General features: G+C 40.6%; 2 protein-coding genes across 7 annotated transcripts in view; both read right to left on the reverse strand.

Moving 5' to 3' along the window:
• The window catches only part of SSX2IP (SSX family member 2 interacting protein), a 48,228-nt gene extending 42,082 nt beyond the window's left edge, over positions 1-6,146 (reverse strand). For 4 of the 6 annotated variants that reach the window (XR_007729171.1, XR_007729170.1, XM_050805817.1 and 1 more), the window contains exon 1: positions 5,632-5,785. The gene's annotated coding sequence lies outside the window, so the exon portion shown is untranslated. Of the gene's footprint in view, positions 1-5,631; positions 5,786-5,845; positions 6,021-6,058 lie in introns of those variants that run through there. The other 2 variants (XM_050805792.1, XM_050805783.1) reach the window with 2 other exon arrangements.
• Positions 1-25,765, reverse strand: part of GNG5 (G protein subunit gamma 5) — a 547,759-nt gene that overhangs the window by 189,029 nt on the left and 332,965 nt on the right. The gene's annotated exons all lie outside the window — the stretch shown is intronic.

Below are 25,765 nucleotides of genomic sequence, written 5' to 3' on the forward strand. Positions count from 1 at the left end.
CTCTGAAAAACAAATAGTTCATCAGCTGAACATTCATTTATCCTATTAACATACTCTACAACCCAGCAAGTCCACTCCTAGTGAAACCCAAGAGAAACTCTTGCCTATGTGTGCCAGGAGGTGTGCACATAAACAGCAGCATTCTTCACAATAGCGAGCAGCACAAGAGTATCACCCTGGAAACAACCCATATACCACCAACAGGAGAATGGATAAATTATGCCATATTCACAAAATGGAATATTATGCAGTAATCAGAAAACTTCAGTGACACATAATAAAAATGTTCAGAAGACAGGGCATGTAACATATACAGTTTTAAATTATGTGATGCAATAAAACTATAATTTAAAAGACACCAAGGGAATGATGACTATAGGATTCAGTAAATAGTTGCCTCAGGTGAGGGAAAGAGGAAAAAGAAATGGAGGGGCCCATAGGGTTATGCAGAGGGTTAAGTGGTGCTTATTGTATTATTAAAACTATAAATGCACCAGTTAAACAAATGTGTCATGAGCCAAGGAATATAAACTAATTCTTTACACCTGAAGTCCTTTAAAATGCTTTAAATATATATATAATGTTCCTCAAATATTTCAAACAATTCTAAATTCTACCCAGTTTGACTGTGGAGGCACCAAGAGCCCTGGGTCCTTGGCCTTACTGTCAACTCAGGGGTTAAAATGTTTTGGGCCCCAAAACCCAAAGCCAATGACCCTCTTCCTTTAAAAGTACAAGAACAGGCAATTTGGGCTCGAGTTTCAGAGGATCTATGAAGCCATCCATTTGCAAAGGATCCACGGGTGGCAGGTTAATAACTCCTGTACTAGCTAATTATGTGAAACTGGTAGGAGAGAAGCTAATGATGAATTCAAGAGCACCTAATGCATGCCAGATGGGGCTCCATCAGCTGCACCACTTAACCCTCACACTAGCCCAAGGAAGAAGTAAAGATAGCACTGGTTTATTGATGGAAGAAACTGAGGCAACAGATTAGGTAACTTACAGTTACAAACCTGGAAGACAGAAATAAAATCCAGCTATTCAACCTGGAAAGACTAAAAACTAGCTATTTATGATTCCAAAGCCTCACAGGCCTGGTTTCCTCCTGACACTCAACAAATATGCTGAGCAAATGATATCAATTCTCTGAGCCTATCGCCTCATTACAAAACAACATGGCTAATGATGGGTTGTACTTACAGATTATTTCTATGATGATGGCTTGCTTTTATAGTCTAGATCCTATGCAGGGAGATATTCCTAAAATTTGGCTATAGAATAGAGAATCAAATCGAAGGAGACATCTTTCAGACAGGAAACCACAACCAGACTACAATTAACAGGCAAATGAAAAGTATATGCAGTGGCTGGAACCCATCTTGAATTTTAAGTATCTACTGGACACTATTTAGGCTCTATATACGATTTTAAAATCGTATTTAGTCCTACAATTCTTTTAGAACAATATTTCTCTACAAATCTCCTCCAAACTTAATGCCTGCAAAATAAGTTATATTTTTTAGCACCGTGGCACAAAAATACATTCTCAGTGCTCACTGTATGCCAAGAACTATACATAATTTAAATATTTTTTTGCTTTTTATCTTTTTTTTTTTTTTTTTTACAAAAAGCATACAATACTTTTATAATCTGAAGAAAAATCTTTGAGACAGATATTATAGTAAACTGGGCAATTAATGGTCAGGAACCAGATGGCTGACTCAGTCAGTGACTGAGGATAGCGAAGAACAGGTAAGAAATGATTCAGAAGTTGGACTGACAGGACATGGTGACAAGTATACAAAAGGGAGGCATTTACTCTCCCATGTAAAAAACCTGTCTTTGGCTCCTGACAGATAATAGTGTCATTTAGATAAAGGGAACAGAGGAGTAAGGTTAGTAAAACTGGGTTTGGGCAAATGTGTGGAGAGAATGAGCTTTATGCAGCTTACTGGGTTTGGAGATGCCCTCATGAGACATTCACAGGGGGCTAAACTCTAGGCCTAGAACTCACAAGACATCAGAGCACGTTTAGATAGACGAAATTCATAAAGAAAAAAGGGGCAGAAGAACGAACTCCGAAGAACATCAACATGAGTAAGTGAAGGAGACCTGGACGCAAGAGATACAAAGAGATGGGGGAACGGACTTCAGGAAAGCCAAGGGAGAAGAGATTTAAAGAGGAAGGGTGATACACAGCAGCAAATGCCATAGAATGGGCAGGTTTTGAATTTAAAAAACGTGTTGGATTTGGTGATTAGTGACTTAATGACAAAGCTGAAGGCTAAAAATGAAAATCAGACTTCAGAAAGATGATCACCAAATAAAAGGAAAATCACTTGTTCAAGAATCTGAGTTTAAAAGAATGTTAGTTTCTCTGAATGTACAGGTTTTATTAGATGCTCATGGATAGATTTAACATGACAAAAAATAATCCTGCCTTTAAAGTCAGTTCTTATTCAATTACAGCATTTTTATATCAAGTAGAAATATTAAGTGCTCAATAAGTATGAGCTATTTGTCTAGGCATTGTTCTGGATACTAACCTATTTTTCTAATCACACCCCTCCGAAGTAGGTATTGTTATCATCCTTCACAAATGCGACAACCAGGGCACAAGATCACATAGCTAGTAGTATGGTAGATCAAACACAAGATCACATAGCTAGTAGTATGGTAGATCAAATGTGACTCAAGAGAATATGAGAAAAGGGTATGTGTGAAGCAAGAGTTAAAAGACGAGAACTGTAGTTACGATTGCTCTGGATGTTTAACTGCTTGTAGTTTAATTTCTATTTAAAAACTTATTTTTGCTAATTTGAAAGACTATTTCTTCTCTCATCTCAGAATCCTACATTGCTAGAATCTGACATTTTTATGTCTGACACCCAGATTCTGTACTGCATAATTGTGTGATTTCTCCTACTGAATGCAGGTTGCTTGAAAATGGGGAAGTATCTTATTTAATTTGTATCCCTATTCTTCCAGTCTTAAAAGTAGAAGATACTCAAGAAAGGTCTGTTGTATAATTATTTCTGCTTTTCTACAGTTTCTGAGGGTTTCAGCAAAATATACCTCAAGTCTAATTGCTGTGTGAGACCCCTGTCTTTCAGATATTATTTGGATTATGCTCAATACATTTTGGATCACTCAAAATGCTGGTTTTGGTGGAAATATCCTTCTAAAGTAAAAATCAAATATAATTCCCCTTCATAAAACCCTCTGAAGGTTCCCTGTAACCTACTGGTCAATGTTCACAGCACTGTTCTACAGCCTTATTAATATGGCAACCCCACCCTGGTCCAACTCTACCAAGCCACCTGTAACTCCTTAACTGTACACTGCCGCAGAATGCACCAGCTGCTTGATGAACTCCACTTCCTCTGCCAGACACAGCTGAAATTCTTTCTTTTCGAAAGCCTTCCTATATTTGCTTTTTGTGAGGTTTTTTTGCTCTCTCCTTCACTATGCTGATAATTTCCAAAATACAAATTCCTCAAGGCAACACTCATCTTTTTAACCTCAGGTCAGGCAAGTAGCCACTTAGTAAGCATTTAATGAATGTTTATTGAAAGAATTATTAAAGCGTAATTTAGTAAATCTGTTGGTTCTACATATAACATTGGCCCACAATCAAAAGGCACGATTCTAGGATGTTTTTCATTACTAATAATGAATGGTGCGTTTCTCTATTCTGTCTCATCCCATAAACTCATGAATTCAAGATAACTTGTACCTTCACTACTAGCTAACCATATCGCCATTACCAAAGCCACAAAACAAACCCACATCGTATCAAAACTTGTGTCATGAGCAAATGGGGAAACCAATAAGGCATGTTCACAGCTATTGTAAAAGACATGGAAAAAAAACTTTAAAATCTTTGAAATCGATCCAACTTAAGCATGTGAAATGAATTAAAATCACACAATTTTGGGGCGGTGTCTTTTCATGCACCTAATTTCTCTAGGTGCATATTACACAGAAGGCACTCAAACGCCTACTTTATGAAACCGGTGTCACGGCCTGCTTTGGCCAAAGAGCAGACTGTCAAGTACTAGGAGATCCCAAGTATATAAGCGGACATTGTGCCAGACTTAAGGTCTTTAGCAAACAATTTCAGCATAACATTTAGTTTTCTCATATATCTGCCTCATTATGTTTAGAACATAATGTGCTTTAACAAGTCTTGTCACAAGGCACAATGTGTTATGAGGAGATCTCCACATTTCATCCTAGAATAACTAAGTCTTCACAGTTATCTTCAAGCTGTCTCACCCACGTTACGTAATCCATGAGCTTTATTATCTTCCCTGTACAGCTGGGGAACGAGAAGGGAAGGAAAGGTACAAAATGACTTGGTCTAAGAGGCTCAGCCAGTCACTAAAAGAGCTTTCGTTTTAACTATCAGTTCCTAACCCTCTTCTCAAAGAACCGTTTTGTTTGAGAAACTTTCATTGACAGCAGGCAGAACAGTGTTAAATTAGCTATTAGCTTTCCTTACTTGTTTAGTGTGAATGAATAACCTAAGCTTCCTAGGCCTGTAGGTTGATAGTTTTAGGAAAAGAGATTTGATGGATCAAGTTTTGCCGACTGGATCCAAATTCATAAATCTACCTCTAACCTCTAAATTTCAAGATAGCTTGACGCAAACTTTAAAGGCATTTTTCTCTCCAAATTTCTAATTCTTTACAAATTTTATTCAGTCTCCTAAATGAGTGAACTCATACCAACCTTTCTAGTTCAGGATCAAACTGTAGGAGTACCAGAATTTTCTTCTACCCCACAGTAAGCCAAACCCCCATGAACCATGAAAGGCTCCATGACATCCATCACCCACAGCCAACTCTACACCTTGACTATAATCTGAATTGTTAGGGAGCCCAGGAAGTTCAAGAAGCCTCCACCCTTACACTTCTAAATCACCCTCTTTTCTAATCATCAACCTATTACAGCGTCCAGAAAAGAGAAATCTCAATTCTCTCAGATTCAAGAACTTTATCAGTGTTGCTAGAAATGGCAGTTTGGCATTTACAACGATAGGTCCTGAAACTGGGAAATAATCTAAAGATTCCCTTATTATACGTGCAGACATCAAATTATTTAATACATTCTATGTCCTGGGCCCAAGCGATTTGCCTAACTGGGCAATTAACATATAACATAGGCTCAAAAAATGTGCAGGGAGCTCACAATTCAGTTTACTGTCGTTAACTACAAAATTCTGAACCAAAGTATTTTCATGATAAAATTCTAAACCAAAGTATTTTCACACATGCCTGCCTCTTGGATGATGTAAATTCTTCCCCTCGACTTTTTACTGGACCACTATCGGGGCTCTCCTCCACTGCAGCGGCCACCGGCCACCCAACAACTGGTTTTGAAGACTGCCTCTTGCGGCTGCACTAGCAAATCGCCAAACCCCGCATGCTCCACGGCCGCTGCTGAGACTCTGCAGCCCCAAATCGGCCATCCCCTCCTCCCCGACGTCTCCGCGCTGCTCGTCGCCCGACGCCGGGCGCCACCCTCGCTCCATCCCAGGCAGGGTTTGGGGCTCCCCGGGTCAGAGCACTCCGCGGGCGCAGCTCCGCGAACGCCAGCGAGAGCGGTCCCGGGTCCAGCACCTACCTCCCACTACCTCCTCCAGGCGCGGCCCGGGTCGACGCTCGCCCGCACCCTGCAACGGCCCCAACAGCCGCGCGGAGCCTCGCGCCCAGCAGCAGGGCTCTGAGCCAGGTGCAGGCTCTCACCTCGGGCGCCCGCCCCTGGCCGGAGCCCACCCCCGCCCGCCCCTCCCTGGCGGGGCGCGTCACAATCCCCGCCGCGAGGCACGGCCGCTCACCGTCACGGCCCCCGGGAGCGGCGGGGAGTCACCGCTCGGCGTCCTAGCCCGGCTCCCGCAGCCCCGAGGGCCAGCAGCGCCTCCAGCCGGCGGCCCCTCCTCTGCCGCGGGCTCCCGCCTTCCCCGCCCCTTGCAGCCGCCTCCCGGCCTCCGCAGGTTCCCGAGGTTCCCACCCCGCCCCCGCGCGCCGGCGCCGCAGGCCCCGCCGCCTACCATTGGCTCCGCCAGTTGCTAGGCGATGAACAACCGCGGCCTGCATTGGTCGGGTGGGGGCCTCGGGAGTCTCCTCCTCACCTCCAAAAAAACCCGGAGAAAAAGAAGACCTTATCCCTGGAGTCCGCGCGCGCTGCTGGCGCAGCTGCGGCTGCGGCACCTGTTACGCCCTGTGATTCACCCGGCCGTTCCCTACTCCCCGCCCCCTCCTGACGCCTGCAGCGTCCGGGGCGGGGGCTCTGCGGGGACAGGGGTCGTGGCTACTTTAGAGCACGTTTTCCGAGCCCCACTGAACCCCAACACCCAGCCTAGCAGCAAAAGTGAAGCTTCCAGAAGAGCCATGTGCGTTTGCCAAAGTGGAGAAATAAACAGCCGGCACCTAGAATTAGGTCAGGCCCAAGGGACGGGAGGTTCAAGCGTTGGGAGTCGTGGATGCAAACAATCCAGCCGGGAGAAAGTTACTTGTAAAATTAGGGCAAAGAAATGGATCTGGGCAGAAGACCGCGGGCAAAGGAAAGACTAAGAAATGGCATTCGTGAACTCCCAGTTTATGCAAAAATGTCTTACACCCACTCGACAAAATATGTGCAATGAAAATGTATGCCTGCTGCACCCGTGGTCAGGGTCAGGCCGTCTCCTCCCTGGTTTCATGGCAGCCTAAAATTCACTGGGGAAGAAAAGAGGCCAGAGAAAGGAAGGAGATCAGATGGAGAAATCACAGGCGTATGGGTTACCCACAAAGATGTACTTTGATTTTTGTTTTGTTTAGTTTTGGTGAAGCCAGGGATTTATTCAAAAGGCGAAAAACAGGTTTGATATTTTAAGGAGGCTCCTGAGAGCACTTTGAAACCAAAACAGTATGAGTGAAGAAGATACTAACACTGAAAAACAAGAGCGGGAGGAATGTCCGCCTGCCAGTTTGCATGCACGTATCCCCAATCCTGGATGAAAGATCAAGGCCAGAAAAAGCAGAAGAAGCACGCCACGGTGACAACTTCAGGGCCCAACGAAATCCTCCTCTTTTCCTTTGGCCTAAGCAATCAGAGGCCCGACTACCTGCTGTTGAGCCCAGGTGGCCTTACCATTAACAGTTATATTTTTAAAAGGTTTGAGCCAAGCTTAGTTGAGCTCCGGAAAGTTTAGCTCCGACTTCAGCAACCCCAGGGAGGAATAAGATATGCCTGAATAAACCAGTGGTCTCAATCTTTTGGTCCCAAGACCGCTTTCCACTTGTAAAATTATTGAGGCCCCAAGAACTTTTGTTTATGTGGGCTGCAGCTATTGATATTAAAACAAATTTTTAAAAAGTTATTTTTAAAAATAAAAATGTCAAATAGCACATTTTCATTAAAAAAACGATATTTTCAAAAAATTAGTAAAAAGAATGGTGTCACTTTAAAATTTTGCCCATATCTTTAATGTCTTGCTTAATAGAAGGCATTTGGATTTTCATATCTGTTTGTGCATTCAATCTGTTGTGCTATTTCAGGTAGCCTCTGGAAAACTCGACTGTGCACTCATAATGAGAGTGAAAAAGGCAAATAATGTCTTAGTATTATAATAAAAATAGTTTTGACTCTGCAGACTCCATGGAAGGTTCTTAAACTTGCCTCCCCAAGGTTCAGCAGACCTTTAAGAACCACTTGTCTAAACCTCTTGGTACTCTGTCCCTCTTTGTCAACCAATAACTGGTTGAGGGGCTAAAAATATGACCTAATTCTGTTCAGTCCATAAAGGGGAGTGGGGGATGAGGAGCTTCAGGGGAAGGATTTTATCCTGACAACCTAAGGACAAGTTTTTTCCTTACTTCTTGCCTTGGACATCCTCCAGTGAGCCAGACATGTTTGGAGCTATGGCAACGTATTCTGCAACCACAAGAGAAAAGCAAGAAAAATACATGCGTACCTTGTTTTATACTTCAATTTATTGCACTTCACAGGTACTGTGTTTTTTTTTAATAAATTAAAGGTTTGTTTCTCAACCCTGCATTGAGCAAGTTTAGTGGCACCATTTTGTCTAAGAGCGTGTGCTCACTTGGTGTCTCTGTCACATTTTGGTAATTTTTGAAATATTTCAGACTTTTCCGTTACATATGCTATGGTGATCTATGATGTCACTATTGTATCATTTTGGGGTGCCACAAACTGTACCCTTATAAGACAGCCAATTCAATGTGTGTGTTGACTGCTCCACTGACTGGCTGATCATCTCTCTCTCTCTCTCCTTGGGCCTCCCTATTCCCTAAGACACAGCAATATTAAAATTAGGCCAATAAATAACCCTACAATGATCTCTAAGTATTCAAGTGAAGGGAAGAGTCACATATCTCTTACTTTAAACCAAAGGCTAGAAATGATTGAGCTTAGTGAGGAAGACATCTTGAAAGCTGAGATAAGCAGAAAGCTAGACCTATCGTTCCAGTTAGCCAAGTTGTAAATGCACAGGAAAAGTTCTTGAAGGAAATTAAAAGTCCTCCTCCCTTGAACACAGGCATGAAAAGAAAGTGAAACTGCCTTATTGCTGATAGGTAGAAAGTTTAAGTGGTCTGGATAAAAGATCAAACCAGCCACAGCATTCCTTTAAGCAAAAGCCTATCCAGAGCAAGGCCCTAATTCTTCAATTCGTGAAGGCCGAGAGAAATGAGGAAGCTTCATTTAAAAAGTTTGAGGCTAGCAGAGTTTGGTTCATGAGGTTTAAGGAAAGAAGCCATCTCCGTCACATGAAAGTGCAAAGTGAAGCAGCAAGTGCCGATGTAGAAGCTGCAGCAAGTTATCTAGAAGATCTCAGATAATTGATGAAGGTGGCTACCCTAAACAGATTTTCAGTGTAGACCAAAAGAAAGCCTTCTATTAGAAGAGTATGCCACATAGAACTTTTCTAGCTAAGGAGGAGAAGTCCATGCCTGGCTTCAAAGGACAGGCTGACTGACTCTCTTGTTAGGGGCTAATGCAACTGCTGACTTTTTATTTTTATTTTTAATTTTTTGACAAAGGGTCTCACTGTGTCACCCAGGCTGGAGTGCAGTGGTGCGATCATGGCTCGCTGCGGCCTTGAGTGATCCTCAAGCAATCCTCCCACCTTAGCCTCCCGAGTAGCTGGAACTACAGGCACACACCACCGTGCCCAGCTAATTTCTGTATTTTTTGTAGAGACAGGGTTTTACCATGTTGCCCAAGCTAGTCTCAAATTCCTGAGCTCAAATGCTCCACCTGCCTCAGCCTCCCAAAGTGCTCTAAGCCACTGTGCCCGGCCCTGGCTGCTGACTTTAAGTTGGAGGTAATGCTCATTTGCCATTCCAAAAATCTTAGGGCCCTTAAGAACTATCTAAATTGACTTTGCCTGTGTTCTGTGAATGGAACAACAAACTCTGACTGACAGCACATCTGTTCACAGCATGGTTAGTGAATATTTTAAGTCCACTGTTGAGACCTATGGCTCAGAAAAAAAGATTACTTTCAAAATCTCACTGCTCGTTGATAATGCACCTGGTTACCCAAGAGCTTTGCCTGCTAACACAAGATCCATTCTGCAGCCCATGGATCAATGAGTAATTTGGGCTTTCAAGTCTTAATTTGAGAAATACATTTCATAAGACTGTAGCTTCCATAGATACTGATTCCTCTGATGGAACTGGGCAAAGTAAATTGAAAACCTGGAAAGGATTCACCATTCTAGATGCCATTAAGAACATTCATGGGCATTGAAGGAGGTCAAAATATATCAACATTAAGAGGAGTTTGGAAGAAGCTGATTAAAACCATCATATATGACTTTGAGGAGTTCAAGACTTCAGTGGAAGAAATAACCAGAGATGTGGTAGAAATAGCAGGAAAACTAGAACTAGAAGTGGAGCCTGAAGATGTGACTGAATTGCTTCAATCTCATGATAAAACTTGAACAGATGAGGAGTTATTTCTTATGGATGAACAAAGAAAGTGGTATCTTGAGAGGGAATCGACTCCTGGTGAAGACGCTGTGAACGTTGTTCAAATGACAACAAAGGATTTAGAATATTCTATAAACTTAAACTGATCAAGAAGCAGCAGGGTTTAAAAGGATTGACTCCAATTTTGAAAGAAGCTCTACTGTGGGTAAAATGCTATCAGACAACATTGCATGATACAAAAATATTTTGTGAAAGAGTCAATCCATGTGGCAAACATCATTGCATTATTTTAAGAACTTGCCACAGCCACCCCAACCCTTAGCAACTACCATCCTGATCAGTCAGCAGCCGTCAGCATCAAGGCAAAACCCTCCACCAGCAAAAAGATAATAACTTGCTGAAAGCTTCAGATTTTTTTAGATTGTTAGCATTTTTTAGCAATGAAGTATTTTTCAATTAAAATATGTACATCGTTTTTAAAGACATAATGCTATTACATACTAATATATAATAATATAGTATAAACATAACTTTTATATGGACTAGGAAGCCAAATATTGTGTGACACACTTTATTGTGGTATTTGCTTCATTGCTGTGGTCTCGAACCGAACCTGCACTACCTCTAAGGTGTGCCCGTACAGAAAAGGCAACCCCAAGCCCAGATGTTACTGAGTGACTACATTAGTCTACCTTGGCTCTGTGTATCTCTATACTGAATATCATGTAAGATAGTAAATGGCCTATTGCTTAAGCCACTGTAGGCTTAAGCCTAAGAACATTTTTAGCCCAGGGCTAAAAGAAATTGGGCTTGATAGAACTTTACTGTGGTAAGTGTATTAGGCCATTCTTGCATTGCTGTAAAGAAATACCTGAGACTGGGTAGTTTATGAAAGAAAGAAGTTGAATTGGCTCACAGTTCTGCAGGCTGTGCAGGGAGCATGACACTGGCATTTGCTTCTTGGGAGGCCTCAGGAATCTTTAGTCATGGCGGAAGATGAAGTGGGAGCAGGCACATCATATGGCAAAAGTAGAAGCAAGAAAGAGAGACAGCAAGATGCCACACACTTTTAAGCAGCCAGATCTCATGAAGAGTCACTATTCTCGTGGAGGACAGCACTAAAGGGATGATGTTAAACCATTCATAAGAAACCACCCCCATGATTCAGTCACCTCCCACCAGGCCCTACCTCCAATACTGGGAATTACAATTCAACATAATACTTGGGCAAGGACACATATCCGAACTATATCAGAAGGAAAGATAAGATCTGAAAATTTTATTTTAAAAATGCTTACTTTGGCTGCTTTCCACTTTTTTTTAGCAAAATTAAGAGGATGTGACTATGAAATGCTGCTGTTGTTGTTTTCCAAAACATATCAAAACTTCTACCCTTGCTCCTCTATAGTCTGTTTATATCACGGTGGGCAGAGTAATTCCCTTAAAACGTGAGATCCTGTCACGTCTCTTCTTTGGCTCCCCTAACTCAGTGTTAAAGCTGAAGTGCTAACCATGGCTGCAAAGCCCTTACAACCTCATCTTCACCACCTTACCTCTCTGACTCCATGTCCTACAATCTGTCAACCATTCAACTAAGCACTCAACCAACCACTAGCCACCTCACTGTTCCTCAGCTTTGCCAAGCACATTCCTGCCTCAGGGTCTCTGTTTGAATATTCATCCCCTTAGCATCTGTATTACTTACGTCTTCCCTTTAGAGTCTGCTCAAATGTCGCCATCTTGGTAAGGCCCAACCTGACAACATTGTTTAAAATTGGAACTCCCTTCCAGCTTTCCAAATTTATCTGACTTTGTTCCTAAACAATCTTAAACCATAATAGATCATTTACTTATTTTGATTGCTCATTTGGTCTGTCTCCCTCCACTAGAATATAAACTCAGCAGGAAAAGAAATTTTCTCTACTTGTTTCATTAACGTATCCCCAGTGCCTGAAACAGTGCCTGATGCTTTGTGGCTGGTACTCAATAATTATTTGGTAAATTATTTTTTTGTTGTTTTTTTTCAATTTATAAAAATTGAATTTTTATAAATTCAAATAAATGTTTTTCATTTCAAAGTAAGCTCTTTAGCAGGCTGTATACACATTCCAGTGTATACATATTCAAAAAGTATCACATCAGTATTTACTGTAATTTGTTGAAAATAATTATTCCCTTTGAGCTGGAGTTGCAAGGTAAAAAAAAAAAGAAAATAATTATTTTTTAAGAATAAATCTGATTTCTGGGACAATCCAAAAGTCATTCAAGAGCCAAATCTGATGAACACATTCTGGAGCAAAATGTTAAAATCCCAAACCTGTTTTCCTACTAAGTTACTGCATTTGAGTGGGTAAGGAAAGGTCAAAAAACAAAATGTGTGTGATTTTTCTAAGATGCAGCAAACTGATTTTGAGCATAATTTCAAAGAGTTCTAAAAATGTACACCAATAACTAGTTGCAAAATAAGTACTATATATCACCATTTTTGTTTTTAAAAATAGAAATATTTATTTCTGTATGTCTGCGTGTATGTGTGAATGAATTTCTTGCAACCTGTCTGAAGACTTCATTTTTGCCCCCATTACATTAGAGGCATCTTTCAAAAGTGAAAATCAAATTCTGATTCCCCTTCCCATTTAAGAACCTTCAATGGCCTCTCGTTGTATTTAGTAACTTCCCACCTAGCCCTCCCTGGTATGACCTGGTCCCTGTTCCCCATTCTCCTTTCAGAACTCTCACGTTGGCCACAAAGTGCCAACCATAGAGGCTACCTTTTCAGTTCCCTTGGCTCTTTGTACTTGCCATTCAGTCTGCCTAGAAGGCTCTTCCCATAAAGATTCAAGACTGATTCTTTTTTTAATCATTCAGATCCCACCTCCATATGTAAAGAAACCTTCTGAGGCTGGGTTTTATTTGTTTTATTTATTTTCTTGCTGTGATCTTTCTCCTTCACCTAAAACATAAGCCCTCTGAAGGGAGGGTCCTTGTTGGTCATGTTCACCTCTGAAGCCCCAGCTCCTCAGTGCCCGAGATAGTGATGAGATTGAGGGCCAAAAAGATGAAGAGCTGACACCTCATCAGAAACCATGGAGGCCAGAGCCTGTGGAATGACATATTCAAGATGCTGAAAAAAAAAAAGTTAACCAAGACCTTCTAGCAAAACCATACCTCAAGAACAAAGTAGATATTAACACATCCCCAGATAAATGAAAACAGAATTTGTTGGTAACAGACCTGCCCTACAAGAACACCCTACAAGATGTTCTAATGGGAGTCAATCAGGCTGAAATGAAAGGACAGTAAGCAGTAACTTAAACCCATACAAAGAAATAAAGCTCACAGGTAAAGATAACTACACAGGTAAATATAAAAAAGTCTGGGCATGACAGCTCATGCCTGTAATCCAAGCACTTTGAGAGGCTGAGGCAGGAGGCTTGCTTGAGCCCAGGAGTTTGAGGCTACAGTGAGCTATGATTTTGCACTGCATTCCAGCGTGGGCAACAGAGCAAGGCCCTGTATCAAAATAACAACAACAATAATAATAGTGAGATTGGGAGGAAGGCAGAAAGGAGCAAAGGAACATTTGCCTTACATTTTATTAACTTGTTATATGAATTTTTATAAGTATGTAGTATTGTGATCTTAAAATATTTTAATTTCGCTGTAAAAAAATAGGCTCTAATTTTAATATGCATTAAGCTAATGACCCACCCTTTATTCTACTCATATGTTTTCCTCAGGAACAAGTGTTTCAAATACCCCAGCCAGCATTCAGGCCACAGTGCTTCTACTAACATGCATATTCAGATTTGGATAATAATGGGCCAACTTATAAAGGCTTTCTTCTGTAATGCATACCATCTGGGTTATTTCAATAGGAGCAACAATTTCTGGATCTGGTAGAGAACATTTCCTGTTAGGGCCTTGTGCTGTAGCACATGAGAATATGGGCTGAGTCACCTCTGCTTAACGGCCGCGTTTTCATTAATTCTGTGTTCTGGCCAGGACTACTTTTCCAGAAATAACAGAATGGATAAATAAAGTCTTGCTGAATACTGTGCTAGGCACTTTCATAACCATGGCTTCATTTTATTAGCAAGACCAACTTAAGGCTGTTTGTAATTTACTGCAAAACAGTACGGGGCAGAGTCCAAGGGCCAAGAGACTTCAGAGTCTTCTCAGTGTGCTAGAATTATCAGGGAGTACTCCATGGAAGAGAAAAATCTAGGCCAGGGCCTTGGGGCAATCTTGACTCTGCAAGCTTCACAATAGTTCTGTGAGTTAAAAAAACTTCGAGACCAGACTGCCAGCTCTGCTTTCTGACTTCTAAAACATGGCCTTACACTTAGCTGGGATTGACTCCTCTGACTATCTTAGTGAATTTCTGCATCATGCTGCATTTCCAAAGATGATTCATTTCTAGCTAATCCCTTTGGATTTTGGCCAGTAGTAGTAGTAGTTGCAATGACAGTATGTGCTACTTACAAAGTGCTGACTGAGTTTGCAGGAAAAACAGACCACTGCTATTCACTCTTCCTCCCACCTCCAGCCAGGTGAAAATCTCCAGAAAAGGAAACTGTCCCTCCTCCGTCCTGCCATTTCCCCACCCCACTGCCAACCAACCCTGTCATACACACACACACAGATCAGCAGACAAATGCCTAGGTGTTCCATTCTGCTGGCTGTTCCATTCTTAGTACTTTAGATTTTTGTCTGATCTGCTGAGTGTTTTGCCTTATGATTTCTTCTGAAAGGACTCTTTCTGAGTAAGAACACCTAATGAATTTTATCAAGCGCTAACACATTGGTTCCCAACTCTCCAAGTGTCCCAAAAGTGATTTACTAGTTTTAAATATGACATGTGAAACTTGATTATGCATAAATTAAAGAGTTGATAAGGTATTATCATAGAAAGGTGGTCAGGTACCAAAGAGAGTAGTTTTCAAACTATATTTCCAAGAGAGAAATATATCACCTTTAGTAAATGCAGTGTGCACATATGCAAAACGTGGGTGCGCGCACACACACACACACACACACACACATACACATGCACGCACACATAATAGGTAATCGTTTTAAGGATTTAGGTGGACTGTCCTAAATTCTGATAACATTTCAGCCATGTTAACGCAAGTCCTTGACACAAACTCATCTTCATCAGTATCCAACAATACCAAGTATCATATAACTTTCATAGACTTACTGGAAACTTGTGGGGTCTCATCACACAACCTATTAACATTTCACTTTTTAAAAAATCACCAGCAAACATATCACTTCTCGGGTCTCTCCTCCAACTATTTTGTTTTTGCTCAATTCCCTCTTCCTTTCCAGTACACACACACACACACACACACAGAGCTAACCTTGCTGACTCCAGAGTCAGCCTCTAAACCTTTCTCACGCAGAGCAATTTAGCGCAGTGTACTCTTCTAAAGTTGCAAATTTAAACCCAGGGTCATTCAGTCAACAAAGCTTCAAGAAAAACGTGGGGGACTATAAGTGACCCAAAATGTCTTCCGTTTATACTGAAATCTCTTTAAAAACTGCAGAACACAAAGATCCAGCATTAATTTGAATAATCTTAATTGATTTAGTTCTGTACCTAAGCACCTTTTTATTTCACATAGTTCTAGTTTCCCTCTTCCTGTTTAAAATTGATCTCACTGGTTTAATGAATATTTATTGATTACTGTGTGTCAAGCACTGAGGAATATAAGGAAAGAAAGATCTCTGCCCAAAACAGGAACTCAGTCTCCTAGGACAGAGTATTGAAAATGTAAGTATTGCAGAGAAGTAGAGTGTGCCATGTGCACGTAAGTCAGACTGCCTAGACTGAAATCAGCTCAGCCACCTGGGTCCATGTTGATAGCACTGAGCTCCCAAACCAACCTGGGACCACCTTCCTCTGGGCATTCGGTTTAGTGAACAATAAACGCTTTGAGTTCTCAAACACTACTGGGTTTTTGTTACTTGCAGCCAAAAACATCCCTGATAGTACACTGAAAAAAGGACATTCATGAAGTGACCTGAGGCTATGATATTTCATTTCATTGGTAAAAATATGCTTAAGTGTCACAGATGGAAACAGTCAAGTGAGCAAAAAAAGTGAGAAATGAAGTATACAAGTTATTACAGAGCGCTGCATGAATGGAAAAATTAAATAAGAAACAGGAAATATGTGGGGCTCTTTATGCTTTATATTATCAGCATATATCTAAGATATGAACATTTTTCTGAATAATATTTTCTTTCTTTACTAATTTAATTAGGCCAGACAAATTAAAATATATTGATAAAAACAACTTTTCACAAAATGATTTTTTTCTTTCTGAACTTTTCAGGCCACAGCACTATGTTTTCTTGCTAGTACTTTCTTTATGTAATAGATATTTTCCAGGAAAAGTCATGTGTAAATAATGTACTTACAAATCAAATCATATTCTAAATGTACTAGCGAAGCTAGATGTTTAAAAGAAAACTATGGTAAGTCTTTTTGCATGATGAATAACACCTTTGTAGAACACATAGTCTCTTTATCATTTATCTATTCTATAAGATCATATTTTAATATGCTGAATTTCCTTTCTTTCCTTACCTATTACTTCAAATCAGACTTTTGTGCAATTATTTTAATACAGAGTTTTCCGTAATGTGAATCACACTACAGAAGGCTAAGATGTTGCAAACGGTTCATATGTTTTTATTCTGTAATTCTCAATTTAATTTTTATCTTATTTACAAATTCCCATTTGCTTTCATTATTCACTAGGCAAAGTTTCTTTTTCTGCATTCTCAGTGAAGAAGAAATCTGGAGGCTTGATTCCTGATGGATTACACTTTCTGCTTTGTAAACCTTTATCAATAATGTTATCAAATAATTGCTCAAATTGAGGTATAGTGGAATAGAATTCTCTATGTACTGAGTAAAACACCCCCATAAAATTTTAGATTTGAAAAACTTTGATGTCAATTGTGTTTTGAATAACAGCTTAAGACTTAAATCATATATGAATCTGCCTGTCCCTTTAAGAAACGAAATCACATCCTGCTTGCTGGGCTCTCTTGGATTTATTTTATCTTAGCAGCTGTTCCCGAAGTCGATGTTATTCAGATGTGGGTTTTTAAGCTCTTTGTTGTGTTTTTCAACTTACTGTATACGCTATCAAACATAAAACCCAGATTTAAATGAGGTGAGGAGGGGGACAGCTAGAAATACTGGAAAAATAAAATAATACTGGGAAAAGGACCTCTCATTTTTATTTAATAAAACTGTTGATCATGATCTGCTTGAAGCCCCAGTAAAAGCTGCAAGGCAAAACCCCTGAACTTCTAAGCACCAAAAGTTGGATGATATATTTAGTAATAAGTGTGTGCGTGGTGGGGGGCGGGTTGGAGAGAAGTATCTGGAATGAAATAATGGAAATTTCTGTGGTTATAAAAGGTAAGGAAAGAACACTTTTGCTACTCTGGAAATAAGCATACTATAAATTTTGCTTAACATATGCTACTTTGATCTAGAAAGAATAATTTTACAACGTATATGCCTCTTATATCTTTTATTTTTGTTTCATTTATTTTTCAAGAGGCAGGATAACACAGTCCTTAACAGTGGAAACTCTGGGTAAGAATATTGGCTCTGCCACATGCTTACGGTGGAACCTTATACCTTTTTGTTTAGTTTACAAATTAAAGCAGTTAGCTTAGGTAACAGCAAAGTACATATCAAACTTATGTGGGGGTTATTGTCCTAATTTTTATGTCATATATAGTCATTTCCTTGTACGAATGTGATGATTTATTGCATGACTACTACTTGTCAAGCACTGCTCTAAGTGCTTTACATATTAGCTCATTTAATCCTCGCAACAACCTTATGAGGTAGGTATCATTATTGCCTTGATTTCTGGATGAGGAATTTAAAAGGTTAAATAATTTGCACAAGATTACATATATATAGTTAGTTAATTTCAGAGCTAGGATTTACAGAGCTCTCCTCTTACCCACCATGTCATTACCAATCTGTTTAGGACTGCTTAATCTCTTTTGCTCTCTGTCATTTTTATTCAAAAGATGATGATTAATAAATGGACATCTTCGGTCGGGCATGGTGGCTTACGCCTGTAATCCCAGCACTTTGGGAGGCCAAGGCAGGCAGATCACGAGGGCAGGAGATTGAGACCATCCTGGCTAACAGGGTGAAACCTGTCTCTACTAAAAATACAAAAAAATTGGCTGAGCATGGTGGCGGGTGCCCGTAGTCCCAGCTACTCAGGAGGCTGAGGCAGGAGAATGGCCAGAACACGGGAGGTGGAGCTTGCAGTGAGCCGAGATGGCGCCAGTGCACTCCAGCCTGGATGACAGAGTGAGACTCTGTCTCAAAAAAAAAAAAAAAAAAAAGAAATGGACATCTTTAAACTGGGATAAACCTGCACTTCCCTGCAGCTCCCAACCCCAAGTACCTCCCCCAGGATACATGAAGACTCTCCTCCAGTGGTGCAGAGCAGGATAGTTTCAAGAGAATCAATTCTATGTCCTTGATCCTTTCCTACGTTTTCCTAAAACCCATCCGCCTGAGAACGTGTGTGTGGCCTCCATTCCATTCCCCTTTCACAATGTCCATATCCCACTTGGCAAAAAGTCATTCTTCTCACACATCCCATATCTTACTATGGTGTATTGTCCCAGGTGCACACAATATGGCAAAGTAGAAGCCTGTGCAGGCATTGAGAAAGAGAATGCCTATGATAACTGGGGAGCAAAATTGTCACCTGATAGAGCATTAGAAAGAATGTAAATAATCTATCATTGCATGATATTTGGCATATCATTGAAAGGAATTCACAGAATTGAGCAACACTGCTACAACACATTTCTCCCATTCCCATCTACTTAATTTCTGTGAACAAAGTACCTTAGCATTTATATCTACAAAGACAGAGTCAAACACATGAATACAATTCGGGAGGAGTTCTGTTTCCTTCTAGCTATAAATAATATTCATCCATCACTACCTTAGAAAAGAAAAAGTTCCTTCCATATAATCAATGCATACACTTTTATTTTTTGTTTAAATATACTTATTATTTATAATATAGTTGCTGTTTGATCAATTGCATATTACTAATAATTATTAGGATAACTCCACCCAGAGATTTTTTAACACCTTAGTCTTTAGAGTCACAAGAAAGTAAAATTATATAAATATGTAGTTATAATGCCCGTTGTAAAGAATGACATACTGATCAATAGAAGTTTTTCAAGCATGAAAATATGCAACATGATAACATTCTGTGGGGAAAATGCAGTGAAAATATGAGTTCAAGAAGAAAAGGGAACAATGCAAATTTTCTGACTGTGAAAGAAGAGCTGGTTCATGTATATTTAAAATGAATAATGTTGGGTAACAAATCACCGTGGGATTTAGATTCTTCAGGATAAATTTAAAAGAGTGAGCTAACAGCTTTATTTTAAAATATCATGAATTGCAATATGCTGGAAATAACACCCTTTGCAAACTTGTGATGAAAAGTTATAGTGTAGGTGGCAACAAAAAATGTGGAAGGGATGCAAGGTTTTCCAAGGTTTCTCAGAGCAGCATGTGGGCAAAAATGTTTGAAGACCACTGATCTTGAAGACCACAGAAGATCTCCACAGGATGCTTAAAATCTAGTCCAAGTAATTGTTAACACAAACATTTTACACAGAAAAACATAGATCCCACGTGAAATAAAATGCCATTGGTTTCTGCTTTGAATGCCCGAGGAATTCAGCCAAATGCTTACAAATGAGGACTGGGCTTTGAGTCGTGGCAATCACTTTTTCCTGTGCTATCCTTTTATCTCTAGGGTCACCGTGTATAGCTATGTCTGCCACATTGTGTGTTTCAAGAACACGATAACACAAACACAGCCTTTAAGATAAAGAAAAGTGCCACAAGATTTCCATGTGAATTCCCTGTCAGTATAAGCCTGGCCTATAAGCTATTTGAGATACATGTTTTCCTAACTCCAATTTAGGACCCAAGACCTGATACATGAAATTGTTCCTTGGAGGTTAAACTGGCAGTTGACTGGAATTGGAAATTTCCTGACAATCCAGAGCCCTGGGACAAAATAAGTAGATATAATAAGCATCATGTCTACTATCTTAGAGTGACCATCTTATAACTTACCCTAGTACCAAAATTGGACTCTGGAAAGTTTGGGTTCTCATTTAATGCTGCTGACTAGTTGTGAAATCATTAGTAAATAACTTTTCTGGGCTTCATTTTCTTTTTCTGTGAAATAAATGTGAATGCTTACATTTCTTTTGCTTTTCTTCTGCACAGAAACTCTATTTGTTCACAAATTCAACAAATCTCTATGAGCCCTTCCTCTGTATTGGCACCGTGCAAGGGGCTGGAGATACCAAATTGAGTTAGACAAAGTCTCTTACCTCAGGGAGCCTCTGGGCTGTGAGGATGGTAAGACTGCTTGCTTGTTTGCAGATACTTAACAATCTAATGTGGTAAACACTGCCACGGAGCTGTGTGGAGGGCACGGTGGTAGTTCAGTGGAGATGAGCATCAAGGTAGAGACTTTCAGAGGAGGAAACACTTGACTCTATCTTTCTGGGGGTCTATTTAATGCTTAAAATTTTTTTTCAATTCCATTGCTTAAAAAATGAAGTAATACATTCATAGAATACAAAATTCAAAATGTACAAAAGAACATGCTGTGAGAAGCTTCTCTTCTACCTCTCACCAAGCCGCCCAGTTTCTCTTCTCAGGAACAACCAGGAGTGTCTGTTTCTTGTATATTCTTTCAGAGACTTGAATTATTTCTTAAAAGAATGTATACAAGGTACTCAAAAAAGAGGAAGCTAAGCATTGCAGACAAAGAGAACAGCATGAGACTGTTGGGAAGTGGGACCCATGAGGCTGAAGGCAGTGAAAGAGTCCTTTCCAGGAGGGGCCTTACCATGCTAAGGAATTTGGGTCTGATCCTGAAGCATTAGGAAAGCCATTAGTGGATTTAGGGCAGAGGAGCTGCCTGATGAAATTAATGATTTACAAAGAACACTCTGGCAGAAATGTGGAGAATGGATTGGAGACAGGCATGATCAGTGAGAGAGACCAGTTAGGAGGCAATTGTAACAGTCCAAGGAAGAACTAATGAGGACCTAAATCAAGACAGAATCAGTGTGGACTGGAAGGAGGGCCAACTCCAGTTGTTAAGGAAGAAGGATGAACAGCATTTTTGGATCAATTGGCTTCCAATGAATTTAATTCCTGTTCTCTCCTTATCTAAGAATTGCCTGAGAGTCACGTGCCAAGAATAATCAGAATTAATTGCCCTCTCCCTTTAAGCAGCCACCAAGGCATCCAGTCTTGTCTTAAATATTTATCTCAGTGACCTTAAGATGTCTAAGCCTCCCAGGTCAAATTTCATCACTCAAATCTCTATTCCCCTCTGTCATCAGAAAAACTCTTCCAACCACACTCCTCTCTGAACAGTCCCTTCACCTTGCAGCTTGAAAGGAAACTTTCCCCTGAGCACTCGGAATTCCCTACAGTGGTGGCCAGTTTTCTCTCACCTGTCACTTCCCACTGGGCCAGAGGTGATGCAGATGTCCTCCCTACTCTTCACTGTCACTTCTAAACTGCTGTCCCTTCCTTGCCCTCCCCCATTGGGTCCTTTGACACTCATGCCATCAGCCTGCTGCTCCCTACAGGCCTCCTTGGCTGTAGCCCTCCCCTGTCCTCCTGGTCACTACCACACATTTCTTGGAGATGTCAACACCAGGTTTATTGTCTTTCTTGCGTTCTTTTGTTGTTATTCCTGGTGATTTCAGTATCTACACAGATGATCCAATCCCACGGCTTCTCCATTCCTCTATCTCTTTATTCCAGTGTATCTGGCCTTCTACCATTCCCCTTCAGCCACCATCCTCCATGGTTAGCTGCAGACCTTGTCATTTACAACAATTGCATTCCCTCACTTATATTAGTTTCAAACATCTCATTTGTGTATTTTCAGCTCATGCTTGTACCCCAGCTCAAAAAATTCTTTTACTCCACTAGATACCTTGTTCATGTGACTCCTGACCCTGATGGAGATAGGGGTTTAAGTGATGAAATTTGACCTGGAGGCTTAGATATCTTAAAGTCACTGAGATAAACATTTAAGACAAGACTGGGTGCCCTGGTGGCTGCTTAAAGGGAAGGGAACAATTAATTCTGATTATTCTTGGCACTTGTTTCTTAGGCAATTCTTAGGTAAGGAGAGAACAGAAATTAAATTCATTGGAATCCAACTGATTCAAAAATGATTTTCATTGTTTATCTTCATCCCTCAAAACCCATTCCCTCCATGGCTGGCTTAGATTCCATGGTCCTTTATGTAATCACTCCTTTAAATATGCTCTTACCTTTCTTGGCCCTGTAATATCCCATTATATTATTCTGAAAAGAGTCCCAACTCTGGTAAGAGTCCCATCTCTACCTTCTGTGTTCCTTCTCCTGAGAATCTAAATGTGTCTCAGGAGAAACATGGTTACACTGACCTCAAACATTAAGTTGGCCCTCAATGCTGCTTGGTGATCCTTCAGCATTTTCCTAGTCAATTTATTCTTTGACTCTCCCAGACTATTTCATTCCTCCTCCAAATTCCATCACCCTCCTCCTCATCAATCATGAATCTTATTTCTCTCAGAAATATATAAGCAACAGAAGAGGCTCTTAGCAACACATCTATCCTTTCTTTCCTCTCTTCCTGTGTGCACACTCTGCTTTTCCTTCTGTTGCAATGGATGATCTGCTCACCTTTCTGCCTAAAACCATCAACTTCACTTGTGCACAGGATGCCACCTCTTTATCTCACTCCCATTGTCACCCATTGCTTTCCTATATTATATGTGCAAATTTTTCTCTCTCAGTTGAATCAGTTCCACTAGCAAATGAACATCATTTAAAAAAAACCTCCTACCTTAACTCCATAACTCCTTCAACTACCACATCATTTTTCTACTTCTCTTTATAGGAAAACTCCTTAAAAGAGTTGTCAATGCTCAGTGACTCCAGTTCTTTACTAATTAGGCTTACATTCCACCATGGAAACCTCTTTTGTCAAGTTCATGTTCCCAAATCCAATGGTCAGTCATAGGTCCTCATCTTCTCATCTTACTCAGTAAGTGACACCATTGAAACAATTTTTTCACTTGATTTACATACGCCATCAATCTCCTGTTTTCCTCTTTTCTCAGTGGCTATTCTTCTATTTCTCTTGCTCATTCTTCTTCTTTGACTACTAAAGTTTGGAGTATACAGTAGACACACTCTAAGGTGAGTCTCAATGAATCATGTCTTGTATAATACACACCCCTTGAGTGTAAGTAGAACTTGTGTCTTGCTTCTAGCCAATAAAATATGGCAACAGGGGAAGGGCTTTGCAGATATAATTAAGGTCCCAAATCAGTTGAATTTGAGTTGACTAGAAGGAGATTATCCTGAGTGGGGCTTGACCGTAATTCTTTTCTAAGAATGGTAGCCTAAATTCTTTTTAGGCATAAGCTCAGGGGTCATTTTTATGGTGGGATGGGAGATGGGTGAGGGTAAGCTGGGATAAAGAGTTTGAAGAAGTGATAAGGGTTTAGAATAGCTGTTGTAAAGAATGAGTTTCACAAGAATGCCAAGTTCTTATAGCAGTGGTCTACGTGGAATATCTGGCATCCTCTAAATAGTTAAAATTCCTAGTCTTTTACTGAATAAAGGATATACAGTAAAGAAAGTAATAAACGGTGGCTTAATTAAATACATGTTATCAAATTCCTCATCTTGAACCATTTTAAAGGTTGTAGGTTATGTCCTTTAACTTGGCAAATAAACTAAACCCTTATATACAATTTATTTTTATAACATAAACCTTTCTATTGCAGTTTATTTTTCACTGTGATCCTTCTAGCCCTGATGGCATCCAAACTACCTATCCTTCAAGCTTGGGCTTGAAGGCAAACAAGGCTTGGATACTGAAGGCAGAGGAAAAAGGAACTCGGAACAGTGAGAGGAGAATGAATAAAGGCTAGTAGCGACAGCTCTGCTTGCATTAGTCAGAATTCCTTCTGTTGCAGGTGTCAGGAATTCAACTTAAACCAACTTAAGCAAAAATTGAAAATGGATTTCAAAACTGGGAGTACTAGAGATGGATCTGGCCTTAGGCATGATTTTATCTAGGATTTCAAACAGTGTCACTGGGACTCCCTGCAGTAGGACTGCCCTTACACTCTGGCAAGTAAGGCCCCTCTGCTGGGCCCTGAGCCTCAGGAAGTCCTGTCATTTGGACCTCCTTTGACATTTTCAAGTCTTCCTTTGAACTAGCAGTGCCAATTGGGCAGAGTACCCCGGGCTAGGACCAGATACCACATGCATCTCAGCTGCTGGGAGCATCTTCATCAAAATATTTTAAGTCCTCTCTGTGACTGGGATTGACCAGGGCCAGTAGAGTTACCTGAACCTGGATCAGAACCCAAGAGGGCCCCTTTCCCTGTTTTGTGCTTTTGGGGTGGTCTCAAACCTGCTATCCTGTGTGTGGAGTCAAACAGATGCCCCAAGAAGCTCCAGGACTCATACTCCTAGGGTCATCCTCAGGTTCTGAGGCTGGGCCCCAGTTCCAGGAAGGCAGCCTGATAAGAACCATTCCCACTGGCCAGAGTGTTAATTCTTTTGTGGGACTGTGTGAGATTGGGCTGCCAGAATGATGCTGACACACTGATTTTGGATGACACTCAGCCACTTCAGACAAGATGAATTCAGGTCTTTGGGGGTACTAATAACTCAAGTTAACCCTTAGCTTGAACTGCACATGTGGGCCCTTACCTATTGTCCATCCAAGTTTCAGCCACAGTGCTGCTTTCAGGTTATAGTACTTGAGGGTGGCTTGGTGATGGCAGACATCCTTTACCTTGTGCCCCCACCACTGGCACCCAGGGCAGTCATCCCACCCTCTCTGTTGACTCCATACTTTGGGTATCCTCTGGGGTGGCCATGCCTCTTCTCTGAGTACTTTTGAGATCATTACCATGCAAAGCCATTGGATCATTCGGATCAATGTCCACACTTGCCCCAAGTTGATAAGGGCTGTGCTCTTCTAACTCAGTCCTAAGCTGTGCTAGACTAAGGACATGCATTCCTTGTGAAAATGAGGCCACACTTATCTTCTACCTCATGAGTTCATTGCCTATCCCCTGTTGTCAGAAGTATATGGAGGACATGGGTGTGGTCAAGATAGAAAGAGGTCACATTCTACAAATGGAGTGATTATGGCCAAAAGAACTCAAGAGAAAATGTAGTTGAAATATGTGCTGTTATGTTTATGCTTTAAAGTTACAAATGGTAAGTTTAACATGAGAAGAAAAACAAGTGATCATTCATATTTTCCTGCATCCACTGGATAAGACTTGTGTTTGTGGCCATGATGCATGAAGCAGAGTAATCACCTCTGAAAGAATCATTGGAAGTCACTCTTTATTTGTGGCACCATGGATGATGCAGCTTAATGAGCAATAATGCAATTAGCTTTAAGTAAATTGTATTGGGAAACTTGCAGGGGCCAGAATATCTATATTCTTCCAGTACGAATGAGGTTCTAAAGAGCCATGACAGCGTGAGTAATGAGAGCACTGTCACCTTTTTCTCATGGTAGAAGATGTACTATTAGTGAGAAACAGTGCATTCAGCAATAACAAAAATGAAGCCAGGATTCCTGAACCTGAGCAGAAAAGATGGTATCTGGACGCTACAAAGACTCTTCATGTAAACAGATTGGACCATAAACAAATAC

This window comes from Macaca thibetana, chromosome 1 (genome assembly GCF_024542745.1).
Source record: "Macaca thibetana thibetana isolate TM-01 chromosome 1, ASM2454274v1, whole genome shotgun sequence".
Lineage (NCBI taxonomy): Eukaryota > Metazoa > Chordata > Mammalia > Primates > Cercopithecidae > Macaca > Macaca thibetana.